The following is a 20,823-nucleotide window of genomic DNA, read 5'->3' on the forward strand; positions in this document are numbered from 1 at the left end:
TTTGAATTGCCTTGTTGCTGAAATGTGCTATACAAATAAAGCTGCCTTGCCTTGCCTTGCCTTTTTGAGGTTGAGCTGCACATGTATGCTTATCAGGCTATTTTCCTGTTACTCAGAAATTGGGGAAGCTGACTCATGCGGAAATGTAGAAGCTGGACGTGCATTGTATTGTTCTTCCATGTCAATTGGCCTCTGAACTTTCAAAAAGATAAAAAAAAAAAAATTCTCCCTCCCCCCAAGGTGGCTGCTATCTCCATAGCAACCAGATGTAATGATTTGAAATGGAGACTAACTTTCCCTGGGAGGGGGGGAGGGAGGAGGTCAATATTAACCTATCAGAGTCTGGGGATAGGAGAACTTTAATTGGCTCTCTGGTTTTTGGCTTTAACCTAAATGCTTTGCATCTACATCCAACTGTCTCTTTGACCCCTTGTCAAGGTAAGAAAGTGCACTCTCATGACCTCTTCAGGCTAGCTAGCTAACTGTAGCTAGCTAGCTGTAACTAGCTAACTGTAACTAGCTAGCTGTAACTAGCTAACTGTAACTAGCTAACTGTAACTAGCTAACTGTAGCTAGCTAGCTGTAACTAGCTAACTGTAACTAGCTAACTGTAAGCTGTACTAGCTAACCAACTGTAACTTGTACATTCAGGCAGATTTTAAGGTTGAACTTTGTTGAAAACAACTTAAATGTCCTGTTACTGTAGATGGTGTGATCGGAAATGTCCTAGCCAGAACTGTATATCACTGTATATATGATGAATGAATTTTTTTGTCTTTTAAATATGTAATTAGGTTTTCACTGATGTAGTACTTAGCTAAGAAATGATACAGTGTAGTTTGATATATTTATGTTAAAGATTTTTAAATTAGTGAGATATTCTTTAAAAAAAAATCAAAATCAATCTGTTATATAAAAGTTATTTCATCAATTTATAATGTAACTTTCAATATCTAAACAAAACGTTTAGAAGAAATAAACCTGGCTATTCAGTTAGTGTTTAAATATTAATGATGAAATTAATTTTTAAAGTTACAATAACAATCATCTTCTAGTCTGCCCTTACTAGATATTAGCATGGCAACAGTCTTCACCAATCAGAGACTTTGCTGTCTCACACACACACAACCATTCAGTCACATACACACACACAAATGTACACGCTGAAAGTACTGTTTTTTTAAATGGAGTCTGGTTGGTTTAGTGCTAGCTACGTCGAAGCTGTTTCTGGGGAACAGAAAGGTCTAAAATAGGTTATAAAAGGTTATATATCTTGAAGGGTTAAGACACTTAACACTTCATCATTAAAACAAAACTGTATGTATTTAAAAAAGTTTAGCAAAACTGGGGTGTTTTATTTATATACAGTCTGTTAAGGCTCACATAGCTAAACCCACCAGACTCCATGTAAATAAATAGTGATTTTAGGAACGTCCAACACACTTCATTCAAACGCAACAGAAAACAAATAAAACTATGAAAAGCCGCATTCGGTCTTCTCTACAACTTTCCAAACATGTATAAATCTAGTGTTTGTTGAAATAAACACATACTTTACCGATTTACGTGTGAAATTATGTTGGTTCTATACACGCTAAAAGTACTGTTTTTTAAATGGAGTCTGGTTTGTTTAGCGCTAGCTACTTCATAGCTGTTTCTGGTAAACAGAAAGGTTTATAATAGGTTTTAAAAAGTTATACATCTGTGTATATCTATACCTTTACCTATTCAAATATACACACACACATTCACAATCTATTCGGAACTCTAATTTGCATATTCCAGAACACGTCTTTGTGATGTCACTGACGTTTCCTCATGATGGAACTTGTCATCATAGTCGGTGTTCCGGTCCCTTTACCTTTAGAACACACAGACACACACACACACACACACACACACACACACACACAGTGGGAAGCTCATTCTTAAGAAACTTAAGTGTTGAAGGGTTGGATCTAGATTCACTCCTTACTCTGAAGTTATCGTGTTGGAACCTTGTTTAACATTATCATGAAGAAAGATTGTGCAAAGACTCTTGTTTCTCCGGCCCTAAGGAGATTCCGAGGTTAGTGTGAGATCAAGGAAAATCACACTGTGATATGTACTGTGGAATAATTAAAAAAAACAATTAAAAACATTTAGCGGCTTTAATTCACAACAAATTGATGTTTTTCTCATTTTTAGAGCGTTATGTCAGGACGCCAGCGACTGCACGTGATGGACCGACAAGGACAATTAAAAGAAAGGCCAAGAAGACCCTTGGGAAAAAGATAAGGGTCCCTAAAACTGAACACCCAAACACCTCTAGGGGGGATGTGGACGTGAGAGGAGGGAAGAGGACACGACTTGGCCGTGTTAAGCATGACATGGAGACGGCGTCCTGCTCAGCGGACACTGGTAGGCTGGGAGCTGATCATGTGACATTACTGTTGGGAGTGTATTCCTCTATGTTTTACTGAACACGAGGGTCAGGGCAGTCGTGAAATAAGTTCTCAGATCTTTAACTTAACTTAAAGTAGCAATACGTAAGTGATATATAAGTAAAAGTCCTGCATTCAAACATTTTTAAAGAACAAGTACCTTTAGAATCATACCTAAGTTCAGTATTTAAGTAAATTATCTTAGTTTCTTCTATTGACTGGGTTCAAATTTAGTGGATTCATTATTACAGAAATGTCCATCAACTGGGAAAGTGGTATGTTGATCTAAATACACTTTGGTTCACCTGAATTACAAAGGAAAACTAATTTGCTTCTTGCTAGTGGTATCTTTGAAGATAGTTTTGGATTTTCCGCTCATATAAATACCACTAGAGGACAGTGAGAAATACTGTTGTTGATAAAGTCTTGGCAGGCTTTTTAAAAACTTTATACAGAACCAGGCTTACTGTTTCTTAATAATAAGTTAGGCTAACCACAGCTCAACTCCAGCTCCGGCAGCAGAGCAAAAGATTCATATGTACCGTTACTGAATGCCAAATACATAGAACAGGATCAGCTGGGCCAGGGAGGATGTGGATCTGTGTTTGCCGGATATCGCAGAGCAGATAATTTCCCTGTAAGTGTTCCACACGCATTCTTGAACACGGACATAGTATAGTCAGGAAGTGCTGACCAAAGTCCTGTTTGTCCTCATAGGTCGCCATCAAACATGTCCCGAAGGACAAAATCTTCTGCAAAGTAGTGGTAAGTGAGCAACACCTACTGCTGTTGAAATCAGCTGTATTCAGCACTGCACTCTCTTACTGAACGCATTATGGATGAATGATTCTATATTATTCTCTAAAACGTTCCTCTCCCTCATCCTCCATTTTGTTGTGATGTTTCAGGACCAGAATGGGAAGCAGCAGTCTGTGGAGGTCGCCGTCATGTTGAAACTTGCGGCTGGAACGAGTGGATCGGTGGGGACGACAGCGCCGGTGTCCCTACTGGACTGGTAGGTAGGATTAGGACCAGGAGCTGATCCTGGTGCTGGAGAGACCAGTTCCCTCCAAGGACCTGCTCAGCTACGTCTAGGACAACGGAGGTTCCCTACCGGAGGAACAGGCCAAGGTAAAATACTGGAGGATCCTGTGTCTGTGTGTGTGTGTGTTTGTGTAAGTGTCTCTGTGTGTGTGTATGTATCTGTGTGTGTATGTATCTGTGTGTGTGTGTGTGTCTGTTTGTGTGTGTGTGTGTGTGTGTTTGTCTGTGGGTGTGTTTGCTGTGTGTGTGTCCCTGTGTTAGTGTGTGTGTGTGTGTGTGTGTGTGTGTGTGTGTATATGTATCTGTGTGTATGTATCTGTGTGTGTGTGTGTCTCTGTGTGTGTGTGTCTGTGTGTGTGTGTGTGTCTCTGTGTGTGTCAGGTAAATGCAGTAGTACAGTGTTTTCCTCTGAAGTACAAGTACACAGTAAGTCAGTAGTCTGTATCTTCTCTTTCCGACCACTGCTTTATCTTTACCCTTACACACACACACACACACTAAGACACACACACACAGACACACACAAACAGACAGACACACACACACACACACACACCACAATCACACACACACACACAGACAATCTCTCTCTCTCTCACACACACACACACACACACACACACATAAAGTAAATAAACTCTTAGGCTACAGTAATGTTAAAAGTGATTCCCAACATGTTGAGAGAAGGTTCCCAACTTTATGTAACAGGTTTGATTTGGACTGGATCAATCTGGACTTCATGCCCTCACCAGCTGCCTATCAGGAACAGCTGCATGTGGAAGAATACGTCACGGTGAGCGCTGATTGGCTGGTACTGGTCCAACATCTACCAACCAGATAGTGGTGTGGGTGGGACATGAAGGGAGACTCAGTGCTGATTGGCTGGTACTGGTCTAACATCTACCAACCAGATAGTGTGTGGGCGGGACATGAAGTGAGACTCAGTGCTGATTGGTTGGTACTGGTCTAGCATCTACCAACCAGATAGTGTTGGGGGCGGGACATGAAGTGAGACTCAGTGCTGATTGGCTGTTACTGGTCTAACATCTACCAACCAGATAGTGTTGTGGGCGGGACATGAAGTGAGACTCAGTGCTGATTGGCTGTTACTGGTCTAACATCTACCAACCACATTATTACCGTTATATTATATTATTATAAGGATTTTGTTATTTTCCATTTTAATGTCTTTTATTCAGATTAATGTGTCTCTGAAAGTTATTATCAGAAACATGTTACAGACCCACAGATGTGTTGTTTATAATAATTACTCAGAAATCACAATCATTATTAATAAAGTTTGTTACCCATGTGTCTTTTCTTACAAAGACGTAACCACAGGCTTCCTGAGCACAGACTCACTGGTACATCTGGTTTAGAGCCCGACCGATATATCGGCGGGCCGATATTAGGCATTTGTTGATCTGACGGTATCGGCATCTATAATGGCCAATTAAAAAAAATAATAATATGCATTCATCAGAATCAGTTATGATGACAAATACATTTTTCTGACAAATTAATATTTGCGGCCGAAATGGGTTTCCTCAGGAGGGTGGCTGGCGTCTCCCTTAGAGATAGGGTGAGAAGCTCAGTCATCCGAGAGGAGCTCGGAGTAGAGCTGCTGCTCCTTCGCGTTGAAAGGAGCCAGTTGAGGTGGTTCGGGCATCTGGTAAGGATGCCTCCTGGGCGCCTCCCTAGGGAGGTGTTCCAGGCACGCCCAGCTGGGAGGAGACCTCGGGGAAGACCCAGGACTAGGTGGAGAGATTATATCTCCAACCTGGCCTGGGAACGCCTCGGGATCCCCCAGTCGGAGCTAGTTGATGTGGCTCGGGAAAGGGAAGTTTGGGGTCCCCTACTGGAGCTGCTGCCCCCGCGACCCGATACCGGATAAGCGGATGAAGATGGATGGATGGATAATATTTGATTAATAAAAACAGACTGTGAACCATGTTATGAGCGTTGGTGTTGTAAAGTTTCTCCACCAGAGGGCGCTCTACAACGGCCTTGTTTGTTATGGTTTGGATTATATGTCTTATTTTATTGTAATAATCTGTTTTCCTGTGTTTCATTCTTAGCCTGGTTCTGTCATGTCTTGTGATTATGGTATGGTATTTTTGGTCTTGTCTTGTATATGTTCTGTTTCCTGTTTTATTTTGAAGTCTGGGTCTCTGTCTCAAGAGGCTTGACAGGGTGCTGCAGTTGCCTAGCAACGGTGCTAAACTGCAGTCATTGGTTGGCTCTGCTGGGTTTGTTCTGTGACATCACATTCTAAAACGGCTCTGATGTTTTTTGATGTGATGTCATACAACTTTACTTGGTATATAGACTCATAGACTCAGAGTCCTTGAAACACGAAACAGGATTTTGTTATCTCATTCATTATTGGTATGGAAAAAGTCATCCAATACAGTTGATTTGAATAATTATCATGTCTGGACCAGAGATATCGCAGACAGAGAATATGCTTGAGGTTACAGGAGATACTGTTTGTCCACTGATTGAATCCTTTTTTAAAAGGATAACACCGGAACAGTGGGAATCGTTGAAATCCTGCACCCCCGATGATGTCACTAAAATTATGATAGCCGACCTGCTTTTGGACATCATAACATTGTTGTCAAAGGTCTGCTTGGTAAATCTTAGGAGCAGAAATGCACCGGCGTCTGAGGAGTGGCTGGTTTCTGAGGAGCGTGTAACGTCCAGTCTGGGCGACGTACTCTTTCGGAGTTTTGCCGGGGCTCTGAACGCTGAGGACCAAGTCGAGTGTGTCAGCTCACAGCGCTTGACAGGTTTGGTTGGTAAAGAGGTTGCAGAAAGTGTCAAATCTGCTCTCTCCACTACTATGTGCACTGCAGAGCCTGTGATAATTCAGCACATCACTGCCCCTCGCAGGCTTAATGCTATGGTTGGTCATGTCTGCAAAATGGTAAAAGCTTTCACAGCCAAGATAAAAACTTTGTGCTCGGCCCAAACCTGTGTGGCAACAAAGAGTCATACCATAACAGAACAGATGCCCTTCCAGGGAGAAGTGACAGAAGGTATGGAGACGGAAGACACTGACAACTGCATCCAATCACCAGTTACAGCTGTGGAACCAGAATTCCCGCAGATCATCTCATCAGACGAAAGTGTGATTGAGATTCCAATATTGACGTCTGTCGAAAGTATAATCAGGATGGAGGTGATAACGATTTTGGATCAAGTGCCGGATTTTAAGTATCAGCCAATTCAATCTGAATGCTCTCGGGAGATTGAAGAGGTTGCAGAAGACATCGCTCGGTCAATAAGTCAAATTAAGAGTTTGGACGGGGCAGAAGCTGCCAGTCCACAGTACCAACAGAAGTTCAAGCTGTTTGTAGAAGCAATAGCGAGTAAGATCAAGTCTTTTTTCACAATGCGCTTGGCCAAAGCTTGGTATGATCGTATATTGGAGGAGCTCAAGGCCAAATTCCCCAAGCAATCAAACGCTGAAAGGGAGCACTCAAGACAGACAGCCATGGAGAAATTTGACTCTCTGCTTCAGACTGAGGATAATAACAAATCACAGCGTGGGAATGTGGTTAATGTGATTCAGAAGTTTGAGAATATGACCCCCAGAAAAAGCATGACATTCACACAGAAATTTACTGATCTCCTCTATAGGGACATCACACGTGGAATCGCGCCCAATTTGATCCCAGAACCAATGAGAGGGAAGTCATGCAGTGATGTGGTTGTTCCTGATTCACATGCTGACATGTACGCTGAAATTCGAAACAAAGTGTGGAATTTCATGGGACTGATGGGGTGGTGGCTGAAAACTCAGATCAGCAGCCACGCTGATAGGGTGGCATTCAAAATATTAAAAGAAGAGTCACTGGCAGCACCGCAGCTACCGAAGGTCAACGTCCCAGAGAAGCCCGTGGAAGCTGCTCCAGCTCCTGGCTCGGTCTGTGAGGAGACATGTGCCGTACCTGCACCGGATGCACACAGGAAAGCATTCATCCAGATATTCTCAGCGAAGCTGGTTTCTCGGATATACAGGAAAACAAAAGTGAACTGGTCTATTGGAAACCCAGAGGACTACGTTAACCATCTGTTCAATAGAACATGGGCCGACGTCAAGGGTGTAGATTTTGATATTACCCAAAAAACGATTAAAAACCTTGACAAGGCCATTTTCCAAGATTTGTGTAAGAAATGCGGCTGTGCGGAGAAGGTGCTGATCTCCATGCGTCTAAAAGATCCAGCACTGGAAAGATGTATTGCCTACTCTGTCAAAGAATACCTGATGACACCACCAACCAGACATAAGGATGTTAGAAGAGACCAAAAGAAGCTCTGGGCAGATTCCGCGCAGCCATCAGCAACCAGTACAATGAGTTCCCAACAATCCAGACTCTGGGACACCAAGAGGTGGAAGATGTCCACAAAGAGATCCTCACCCACCCAGAGGTGGAGACTCTGAGACACCAAGAGGTGGAAGATGTCCATGAAGAACAACAACAGACAGCTTCTTCTGAAAAACAGAAGAAGCCTTCTCGATGGGAGACATTCAAGAATTCTAAATTTGCGAGAGATTTACTGCCGCCATGCTGCTTCTTTGTCTTATTTCTGGTTCCATTTTGCTGCTGTTTTTAGCAGCCGTTGGGTGCTAACTCTAGCAGGAGGATAACACGGTGTAGACAACACCGATTGGTTTCATTTTTCTCTCTACTGACAGACCTCCTAATGTTCAAACAACAGAGCTACGTGTTGAAATTGACTGGAATTTTCCTTCAACAAGCCAGGAGTAAAGCTGTTCACCTCCAACCTACTTTACTTTCTGCGTTACACATCTGCTCCCTCTGCCAAGCACCCTATCACTCCAAATCCCCTGCGTGAAAACAAGAAGAAGGATGAGGAGTGAAACACTGACACACACACACACACAGTAATAGGCTGAAGTGCAGTTGGAAGCTGCAGTGTAAAGTCATCAGACAGCTGGTTTCTGTCTTTCAGGACTTTATACATTCCCACTGTGTCTGCTTGGGTTTAATCTGGGTGATCCAGTTTCCTCCCACTAACGTTAAGAAGTACTTGTGTGTAGGAATACCTTCAATAGATTCTTTGAAAATACCTTCTGTATAGTTGTATTTCTGTAGAAACTGTCTTTTTTGAGCCATTTTAGCTCATATTTTGTTACTATTATCGCAAAATAAATACTTTTAAATCCAAAAACATTGTTCCACTGACTTGACAATACCTTGGAAGTAGAGTTTGGCAATATATTGATATTATATCGATATTGAGATATGAAACTAGATATCGTCTTAGATTTTGGAAATTTGTAACATCGTAATATGACATAAGTGTTGTCTTTTCTTGGTTTTAATGGCTGCATTACAGTAAAGTGATGTCATTTTCTGAACTTACCAGACTGTTGTTACTGTTCTATTATTTACCTTTACACACTTATTCATTCCTCCTCTCTAAGCGTAGCTCCCATGGCGCCATTTTAATGCTATGGCGCCATCCCATGGCGTTAGCATCCCATTGACTCCCATTAATTTTGGTACCACTTAGACAGTAAATAACTTTACATCTGAAGCGTTTAAAGACTCTATTTATCCCTTGTTTATTTCTAAAGAAATATGACAATGTATAAAAGGCTCCATTACCTTGTAGCTCACGTTATGGCGCCGTAGCAGATGTTTTTGTAAAAATAGGCTAACGATTGTGTCATAACCACGCGACTTCAGGAGAAGCTCGCAGACAGTTTGGACTCCCATCAGCTGTTTATTATTGCTAATGTTAACTAGCATTGTAGTTAGCAGTAATTAGCCTGTGCCTATGTTAATGTTAACTAGCATGTTAGCAGTAATTAGCCTGTGCCTATGTTAATGTTACCTAGCATATTAGTTAGCAGTGATTAGCCTGTGCCTATGTTAATGTTAACTAGCATGTTAATTAGCAGTAATTAGCCTGTGCCTATGTTAATGTTAACTAGCATGTTAGCAGTAATTAGCCTGTGCCTATGTTAATGTTACCTAGCATATTAGTTAGCAGTGATTAGCCTGTGCCTATGTTAATGTTAACTAGCATGTTAATTAGCAGTAATTAGCCTGAGCCTATGTTAATGTTAACTGGCATGTTAGTTAGCAGTAATTAGCCTGTGCCTATGTTAATGTTACCTATCATATTAGTTAGCAGTAATTAGTAGGGATGAGCGAGTACAGCATTATCTGTATCTGTATCTGTTTACCACATGAATTATCTGTATCCGGATCCGTACTCGGATTGGGCGGGGCCTAAACCGGAAGTGGTCAGATTTAACCCGGAAGTGGGTCAGGTTCTCTTGAAATGTGCGGGGCTTTAACCGGTATGTTATTTAAGCATGCAATTGATATGGGTTGATCAGAAATTGTTATATTTAGATCAATGGTGTTGTCATGGTAACAAACTATATAGGCCTACAGTATATAACAAGTTTTGCAACAATAAATACAGCAATGTGGTTGCAATTATTAAGTAAAATGTAATGAACAAGAGTTTTCATACTCAATAATATAACTTTATTTTATAAACTTTTAATTTTTCTACGATCAGTGTGATCAATTTTTTGAGTGTGAGTGTCTGTGCCTGTGAGTAAGAGATATATAGATATATATATATATATAGAGAAAGAGAAACAAAGAGAGAGAGGGGGGCGGGGGGTTGGAATGTGTTTGTGTATCTTAATTTGTAATATACAACTCCCTTTTATTTTTTTTATAAAACACAGCAAGAAAGTTTCAGTCATTCAAAAAAACTGGTTAGAGCAGCAGGCAGTTTAAAAAAAAAAAAGACAGCAGAGATGCAACCCGAGTCCCATTCTACCGAGCACTATGTCTGAACCAACCCCACGGTTACCAGAAGTCTCCTGGTTACTAGGTACTAGTTTGAACCGAAGTATGAAACAAACCTGAAGCTTGAAGAAACCCTAAATGTTAACAGAAAAAGCCCCGCGGACCAGAAAGGGAGAGATGTTCACTTCTCCGTGTCCCGTGTGCAAGTGAGAGGCACACAGCAACAGGAGTCTCTGTGTAGGGCGGGGCGCTGGGACTAGCCAATCACAGAATAGTGTAGGGGAGGGGCGCTGGGACTAGCCAATCATAGAATAGTGTAAGGGAGAGGCGTTGTGACTGGCACTGTGACTAGCCTATCACAGAACGGAGACACAGTCAGTGGAGACTTTCATTGAATCCGAGCACGGATATTGACTCGCATTACTCGGATAATACTTGTACTCGGCAAAAGTGCTTTATCCATACCGGATACTCGTTTCAGCCGAGTACTTGGCTCATCCCTAGTGTTGACTTATTTGTGCACTTGCCTGTTATTATCCTTTCTCTTGTGCCATTGGAACCTGAGTCCTGCTTCACTCCTGCCATCCTCTGGACCCCCCCCCCCCCCCCACCACCACCACTAGCTGGCTTGCTGTCTTCCTCTGACGGACTTGCGCTTTCCTGGAAACCACCAGACCTGTTCACCCTGTTCAAACCTGGACGTGCTTTTCCCCCTCGGAAACCTAGACTTGATACTTGAATATCTTTAAATAAACCTGTTAATTCACACTCCTGTCTCTGTGTTTTGTCTGCATCTGGGTCCTGTTCCTGATAGTTGCCACTTCAGAAGTACAGTAAGTATATCATTTATATGTTGTATGTATATTTATTGTATTTAAACTGTTAGGATTAGATCTTGACATTGCATGTCCTTGTATGGTTTAGTTTTACTCTAAAAATTTGCATTTGATTTTATCATTAGATTGAATAAGTTTTTTTTCCTTTGCAATTTGTGATCATACTTGTTATGAATTTACAATAACTACACAGATTGAACAGCACCTAGTGCATTTCCAATTACTCTTGACTTAATTACAAATTCAATGTCTTCTTGTATGACTACAATACTGTATGTCCCTATAGTCACTTCAAAAAAACGACAAAAGTATTTCTAAAAAGACTTTTATTGCACATTGAAATGGGCAGTAACTTAAAAAAATTACATAAACCACAAACACTGTCAATATTTCTAAGATTCTGTTGAAAATTGAATTAAATAGTGTAGTTCACCTTTTACAATCCAATGTAAATTCCACACATAAACACTGCTGTGGGTTAAGGTAAAGGCAAACTTGCCATCGTGGCTCTCAGCACTCCTATTTCTGAAAGAAAGAAAGAAAGAAAGAATCTCAATTTCCGTTTAAGCCCCTCATGTTAAATATCTATGCACACTAGCATGTAACTGTACTTTATTGATTATCTAGGAGAATACACATGAATCAACAACAGTCCATTGTTCTTTATTGTAACTGTAAGTTAGTTAAATGAGCTTATTTCTGCTAACATTAGCTCTTAACAGCATGTCAAGGTTAAATACACCAACTATAGACTGACGGGGCAAACAGTTGCACGACATTATTGGTGCATTATGGTTATTACAGTTAGCTAAACGTTATAAGAAACTTGGTTATACATGTGCTAATAGTTAGCGTTAAATAGTGATAAGCATTACCAATCACCGTTTCGCATTTCGCTGACACTACGTCAGTACATAGCTAGCTAAGTGGCAAGCTAACGTTACAGACAATTTAAATGGTAACTTCAGACACATTTACTTTACAATGTGACTCTTCTTATTTGTACTAACTATGGGATAAAGATATACTTAAAACCTAGCAAAGCTACATCTTACCTTTAATTATGTAGGCTAGCTTTCAGCAGCAGTTGCATCCACATTGGCAGTGAAAGTGGTTAGCTAAGGTAACGGTAGAGCAGCGTTGCTAACTCTCAGCTAACGTCAGTCAGATCCCGCCCATAGACTCTATATCCCGCCCACCGGTCTGTGGCTCTTCTCTTACTCCGCCCTCTCGTCTAAAATCATCACATCCACAACCAGGATGGCTGCACCCCTAAACGCAAACTCGACTCATATCAGATCTCCACGAACCAATGGGTGACGTCACACATGCTCTGTCCATTAATATTAACGGTCTATGGTTAGTCATGACGGTTACGGAAACATTCAAAATTAGACATTCACGTAAAAATAAATATCAGTGTGATACTGCAGCGTGTCTGACTCTCTGTCAAACAGAGAGGAAACATGAAACAACACGTCAGGATCCTCTTATTGGGGCAGCGTAAGTCATTGGCCCTGAAAGCTGGAACGTATATCACGAGTTAAAAGACTAGCAACCAGCTGCTGGAGCTCGGTTACTCCTGCTGGTTTGTAGTTAGTTCACTGTCTCAGGGAAATAAGAGAAAGGGATGCATTTTTGCACTAATTGTATGTTTTTTAACGTTAACGTAATTAATTACTACAGAGAAGTTACGTTAGTAAACCTGTTATTGTTGTTTTGTCGTCTAATCTGCTGCCATCTACTGAAAGCAGCTTTACACGATATACAACGGTAAAGTTACTTATGTATTCTGTGATTTAAAACGTTTAGCTGAGTTAAAGCGCATAGACGTGCTAGCTGACTGTTAACCGGATAGTAGCTAGCTGTCATGAAGTAGCTAACGTTAGTAGGCTACTATAGGTTAAGGAGCGTTGCCAACACGTGCACACAAAATACATGAAAACGTGTACAATCTGCAAAAAACTGTGCAAAATTCCTCATAGACTTTAATGGGAAATCTTCGGGAAATCACTCAACATCGCTCAAAACAACACCTCCATGCTGCATCGCCATACTTTAACGAAGAAATATAATTACAAGTTTATTTAAACCAAAGAAAAGACTTTGGTGTTTATTGGGCTGAATGGGTGTTCAGATATCAAGCACGGTTTCTCTCAAATCACTTTTCAACCATCACTACTCTAGTGTTGGTAGAAATCAACACACGCTTTACCGATTTCCACGTGAACATATGTTGGCTTCGTACAAGTTAAAAGTTCTGTTTTTAAATGGAGTCTGGTTGGTTAATGCTAGGTACATCATAGCTGTTTCTGGGAAACAGAAAGGTCTTAAATAGGTTATAAATAGGTCTTTCTCTGAAGGGATAAGACACTTAAAACTTCACCATTAAAACTAAAATTAAAATTTTTGCAAAACTGGGTTTTATTTATATACAGTCTGTTGAGGCTCACATCGCTAAACCCACCAGACTCCATGTAAATAAACACTAATTTTAGCATTGTATTACACACTTCATTCAAACTGGAAAGAAACCAAATAAAACTATGAAAAACTGTTTTTGGTCTTCTCTACACTTTTTCTAACCATCACAACTTTAGTGTTGGTAGAAATCAACACATACGTTACTCATTTACATGTTAACATATGTTGGATGTATGTCAGACATTTAAAGATGAAATGCCGACGATACACATGCTTGCTCTGCAGATTGTTTATGAATCAACATGTATGCATTTGGCTTTCCGTCTGCCTACAGCAGAGCTCTTCTGCAGCCCGTCATGGCGTTCATAATTTGTGCGATTAGAGTGTGACGTCACTTCCAAAGGGTCTATACACATAGTGCAGTTTGATATATTTAGCTGTTTATTTTTAAATGAGTGAGATATACCAAAAAAAAAAAAAGGTTACCAAAAATAATCTGTTATATCAAATTGATTTTATCTACACTGGAAGGGAAACATATTATTACATATTTTGAATGTAAAGATAGATTTATATGCAATATTGTGAATCTTTTTACTTCATTAGGTAAGTTTCATATACATAAATCTAAATTTTCCAATTCAAGACCTTGCTTTAAATTATTTCAAATTTAATTTGACATATATTTTGAGTCTCTTAAATTAGTAACAAATAAAAAAGCTATAACCATATCTGATACATACTCCAATCATTTTAGTTAAAAACACCTGTTGCCACAATATATTACAAATCTGACACATTAATTTCCTTTATATTTCTTTTTATTACTACACTGTCTACCTCATGGTTTTGTTTACATTGTTTTTTTTACCGTTGATACCTGATCTTATGTTATATAATGTTGCAATTTCCCTTACTAGAACTTCATGTTTGAATTTCAATGTCTGAATGGTTGTAATTGTATTTGTTAATAAATATAAAAATAAAAAAAAAGGCTGAGTGTTAGTATTTTCTCTAAGAAAAGGTTTTTAGTTAATTTGAAACACAGTATGATGCTAGGTTTGGGAAACCTCAACTTCAATTAAAACTACCATGTGAAACTCATTATCAATAAAACCTTTATTTAAAAAAAAAGTGAAAAAAGAAAAGTGTAAAAGAAATGACAGAAAAAAAACAAGTAGTTGTCCACCAACATCACTCCTCACCCTCCTCTCCTTCCTCTGCCTCCATTGCTGCATCTGCAAAAAAAATCAATATAAAAGTATTCTTTGTGTATCAAAATAATCTTCTAATAACCCTATTACAAAACCTATTTCACACACTAAATGTGCTAAATTGTCGGTGAGTTTCCGATCCTGTATAGTGGTGTTTATAATGTCCGTTCCTGGACGGTAAATGTCTGTATTGCTGCTAGAAACATTTGTTAAGTTGATTTTGAGAAACATATCATAATAGCCTATCCTTTTAAAAGATTAACAACCATGTAACATGAGCTATCACTTGAGAAAATGCAGGAAAATGCATGTTTATTTATGAATTACAGACCCCAATGCACATGTACTGTACGCTGAGTCTTACTACAGTATAGTATGTCACTAGTGATTCATGTTTATTCTGTTATTACTTTATAACTTTTAAATTTCCATTAACTTCCTTGTTATAATACCAAATTAATCTCTACTTTATTTGTAATCTGTAATATTGGATTTTATTGTATGTGAAACAATATGTTGTCTTGTACGCTCATATTTTACTTGGCCAGGTTGCCATTGCAGATGAGAATCAGTTCTCAGTGGTCTACCTGATTAAATAAAAAAGTATTATAATACTTTACATATTATTATTTTGATGTGTGTGATTTTGTTTTGAGCAACTGTAACAAGGGATGTTTTCCCAGTGTGGTATTAATGGTCTATTTTATCTTATTGTTTTGTTATTGGTCTGGCCACCCACTTACATTACTCTAGTTTTTTTTTTTAACAGATAGTACTGTAAACCCATACTATCACAGTCGTAGCTGTGACAATATGCAGCGCAACTAAAAACTTACCATCTCTATTGAACGCTGCGGTGAGGTGCAACAACTCCAGCTCCTGCTGGAGTTGTTGCACCTTTGTTTCTGCTTTGATCTTGTCCCTTTGGAGGCTCTCCAGCCTCCTACGCAGCCATTTCTACTGGCTTTCTGCTGCCTTCCTTTGCCGGTGTTCCCAGCACACCACTGTCATGACCCCAGTTGGGCCTCCATAACTGGGGGAACAGGGTGTCCGGGGGAACAGCCGGGTCGTTGCATGCGTACTGCAATTCCAAAAAAAAAGATTGTCATACAACTGCATGGTCTAGCACTTTATACATTTAAGATTGACACATGGAACAATTTATTGAATTAATTATATTTTTCATTGTTGGATGTGTTTATATTTTGTTTGTTTTATGGTTTAATCAGATTTATTATCTTTATATTTCATTATCAAAGTACTGATGTTAAAAAAATAAGGGGATACATCCTTCCTCTTATTCTTTAAGCTTAAAATATTTTTGCTATATTGAGGCTTACTTGTAATTATGTTATGTCCTATTTTTTTAATTGTAAATTAACTTTTAGAGACCTGGTGAGATAACTCTATACATAGCCATATTCTACTGCTCTTCATACTATTTAGCCTGCACATACTTACTAGTCTTATTTATGTTATATATATATTATTCTTATTATTACCAGTATATATCACTGCTACTACATTGCACATAACTTACTATATGCCCCTTGTTTAGACATGCAAAAATGCATTTATATAAGTGATTATATTTGTATTGTTATTTAAAATGTTATAATAATTGAGTTATGATAATTAAGATGTGTGGTTTACGTCAGGCTGCTGTGTACCTGTGTTATTACATTATCTGTGTTACATGACAGCAATATAAGTTAAAGATGGGATTCAATTAAACTTTTATATTTCGTGAAAAAGTACTAAATAAATTGACTGAAAGAGACTATTACGTCAATTGCAATTATTTGTGAAACTTTTCACTGTACTGCAAATTTTGGAATTGTTGCTATTTCTAGAATGCATGTGTCACGCAGGACGTGTACAAGCTCTTCACATGGGAGCCGAAACAAAACGGTCACGCAGCTGACATGCTCATGACATGCAGACATTATTAAGAATCAAAGCACACTAAAACCATTCAACCTACCGCGCACAGCTGCAGGGCCTGCCGCGCCGTCTCAATATCAGGGTCCTGGACGGACGGAAGCTTCATTGGAGAAGCCATCTGAACAAATGGAGCAAAAAAGAAAAATCATACATTTCAGCATGCAACATTTACACTAATATTTAGCCAAATCAAGGCACATCACACTTAGAACCAGAACGGCATCCAAGCTAGTCACTAAATTGCCTACTTTCAAAGCAATTATGCTAACCTGCCATGTGCTTTTTGGATTAGCTAGCTAAGTAACTAACCTTGATGTATAAAATATCTATATAGGCCTATAGGCTATCTATAATGGTCTGTCTGAAAGTCTGCAATTATACTAGCAAATGCTAAGCCATATGTTTAACACCACAAAGAAAAAAAAATACCATTTGTTAAAAATGTAATACCTAGACAACCTTACTTACTGCTGTTCGGTCCACCAGTCCAAATGAAAGAATGGAGTAATTCAATCTTTCTCCACAAAAGGGATTTTGGGGGCGCTGTCTCCCAATCACAGTAAAGAATTAACTTCTCTTTTTCTCTTCTTTTAAGGTGCCAGGTGATGACAGCATCAGCAGAAAAATGCACAGAATAATAATAAATAAATAAATAATTAAAATTTAAAGAAGATACAATATTATATTATTGGCCATTAATAAAAATGAATTCATAATTAAGTAATCTTCTGTGTTTTCCTGTCAGGCGAAATAATGCTCGCACCCCCTCCGTGATTGGTTGAATTGAATATTCAAGGCGTGTAGCATGAATGCCCGTGGATGTGGTTAAACCGTGCTTTATGCTTAAACTGTGAGTGCTTTCCCATGCTCAGGGAGAGAATAAGGTTCCAGAGAGAGAGAGAGAGACTTCTTGCCCGCACTAACAGTACATTTGTTTGCCAGCTGATTGACGTTGTTAGCATGCTAACGTATTTTCTTTGCAACACAACATGAATGTATGTAGCTAACGTATATTTATAATTTGCTCAGCAAATAACAAAGTCAACTGAGCTTTGACTGACACGGAGTGCGTTACCTCTTGTTGTTATGTAGTTAACGTCAAGTTAGTTAGCTAAGGCTACTACTGTTTCTTGGCTAGCTAACATTACCCAGAGTTTAGCAGCGGGGCTAATAGAGCTGACGTGGCTAACTTAAGTAGGTAGCTATCTAATCTAAGTCTGTTGTAACCAAAGATGGGAAGTAACGAAGTACAAATACTTCGTTACTGTACTCAAGTAGATTTTTCTGATATTTTTACTTTACTATTTATTTTTGTGGCAACTTTTTACTTCTACTCCTTACATTTTAACACATATCTGCTCTTTCTACTCCTTACATTTTAACACATATCTGCTCTTTCTACTCCTTACATTTTAACACATATCTGCTCTTTCTACTCCTTACATTTTAACACATATCTGCTCTTTCTACTCCTTACATTTTAACACATATCTGCTCTTTCTACTACTTACATTTTACAAAATTGGCTCGTTACTTTAGTTTTTTACAAGAGGTTTTCATGTTGGAGAATAGTGCGGACACGCGCCTCACACCACGAGTGGGTGCACGGAGAAAAAAGTGGGAAAAAAGAAAAAGAGCTGTTTGGAGGATAATCAGCTGAGATTGTGTGTGTGCCTCTTTGAGAACTGTAAGTCGTATAACTCATGTTGTCAGTTCACTTAAGCCTGTTAGTCTACAGTTCTTGCACATTTAAAGTAAGTTAGCTAGTGGGTTTGGTGTTTTCTTCACCTGTTTGCTAGGTTGCACGTTGATCTTAATGAAGCATCAACACTTTCACAGCTTTATTTACATGAGTTTTTTTTTTTTTTACCGAACTTCACATACTGTAATTCAATTGACAAGTGGATGGAAACTTGGGTAGAGAGAAGTTGTCTCCGTCTGTTTTAACAGACACACCTGGGGCCAAGTTGGGAACCAGAATCAGCTTTAATCCAGTCCTAATCTAGTCCTCAACTTCCACATCATTTCACTGGAGTAGGGCTGGGTATCAATCAAAAATTTTCGATACCGGTACCAATACCGATACCTTTACTTCGATATCGGTTCCTGAACGATACCTTTTTCAATACTAGTTTTAATATCAATTCTGAGAAAAGAAAATCACACACATCAGAGTCAGAGGCCACTGTGAGGAGAATATAAAAATAACAGTGAAGATAAGGTTAGCTGTTTAACCAGCTGACCCAATGGATAAGCATTTTTTACAAACATGGACAAAGTATTGTCTGTAAATGTTAGCTTTTGATTTAGCTAGCTACGCAGCAATAAAATAAGGCTACAAGCTAACTCAGCACGATGCACGTGTTAAGTTGCAGTAACGCTAATAAACATACTTGCCTGTTGAAATCCCAGACACAGTGCCGTCCTCGGTACTCTTTGATGAGGCGGAGTCGGTGGTGGATATTTTGAATCACTCGGAGTCGGCTCTGGTTTTGCATTGCCCACGGGCGGCTGAGAGGAGGAGGGCTGCGCTGGCTGCGGTCCGCTCTTCTTGCAGTCAAACAATGTGTAACTTTCCGCTCTTAAATTGATCCCGTGCACATCAGGTGCTTCATCAATTAGTCGTGTTGCCAGCCTTAGCAACAATGTCTTTTTGCATATATTGCATTTCGCACTGTGGCATCAATCTTAATAAAGTGAAGCCACACTTTTGATCTAGATGCATTTTTAAGCGGTACAACGATGCTCGCAACCACTTCACAACAGATACACGTGAACCCCGTCTGTCGGCGTAACCACGTATGTATTTTTCCTGGGTGACGCAATCACGTTTAACGTTACAGCCAATCACCGAAACTTGGTACGAAAGACGAGGCATATTTGATACTGTGTAAAACCGAAACATTTCGGTCGGTACCATAAAAAAACCGAAGTTCGGTACCCAGCCCTACACTGGAGTTATCGTTATTATGTTTACGTCATCAATACCATATTCAATCTAAATGAATGGGAATATATTTACTGTACGTTCCATTTGCCGCACGACTAAGACAACTCAACAGATTTGGCATTCTGCATTAATTCACAGCACAATATTGCGGCTTGATGGCGTTAATGTTAGCACATAATGAATAATATGTCTGTTTAGTATTTCATATTTTAATCTTTTATTTCTTTCAAGAAGCCATATTTGAGCACACACTGCACAGGTTTTCCAAATTGTCTAACAGATAATATGCAAAATTATTTCTCATCTCAAGAGGACACATACACACCTTTAAAGAGGAGACACACACCTGATTCTGCTACCAGTGTGCAGGCAATCTTCTCCTCATATTGGTGATTGCAGCCTGATCCGTGGCAAAATTCAGCACCTCACCTCTCAGGAGAAGCTGTGCAAACTACATATGGCAAAGTGCAATCAGTAGAAGCCATCCATTAGCTGTATCAGATGAAGTCAGATTCACTCATACCTTGCAGACAAATGCCCCACATGATGTAGCATCTGGCTGCCGGGGATGGTCAACAGTGCTACAGGACCATCTGGAAAAAGTGACATGTCTTTGCCTCATGAAAGATCTTTGGAATAGAAATTCATTGTTGCAATTTGGAGTCGAAAAGGGTCTATGGCATCACTATTAACCTCCATCTCACCTTGTGACATCCTGGCATTTTTTAATGCCATCAGGGGTATCACCAATAGATCCAGGATACAGGGCCCGTGTTTCCTTGGGATATTGACCTTCACAGTAATGAAAAGGGACTGATCAACAAATCATTCTTAAATAAGTTCCAAACTCTTACACATACCTCTCTTAGAGCAATGCCAGGTATAGGTACTGCTAACCATAAGTGTCCAGTGGTGTCGGTCACATACAGAGCAGTGAGGACATCATAGGTCCTGATGTCAAGCTGAAAAGACGAGCATACACACATGAGAACCCGTGCATTGCATTAACCTTTTTTAACCCATTTAATGTAACAATGTTGACAATAATTACCTTGTTTAGTCTATGGGGCGCCGTTTGTAAAAGCGGCTCACGCTGAAAATAACAGCAACATTTTGTCACATTTAGCTTTTAAAAATGTTTAAAAAACTGGTATGAAATTTTGAGGGTCACTTTCTTGC

General features: G+C 39.4%; 1 pseudogene; it reads left to right on the forward strand.

Annotated features, from left to right (window-relative positions):
- Positions 1–1,917: 1,917 nt before the first annotated feature.
- On the forward strand, positions 1,918–5,656 carry LOC116677629 (serine/threonine-protein kinase pim-1-like; annotated as a pseudogene).
- The last annotated feature ends 15,167 nt before the right edge of the window (positions 5,657–20,823 follow it).

Source organism: Etheostoma spectabile, unplaced genomic scaffold, assembly GCF_008692095.1.
Source record: "Etheostoma spectabile isolate EspeVRDwgs_2016 unplaced genomic scaffold, UIUC_Espe_1.0 scaffold00005444, whole genome shotgun sequence".
Lineage (NCBI taxonomy): Eukaryota > Metazoa > Chordata > Actinopteri > Perciformes > Percidae > Etheostoma > Etheostoma spectabile.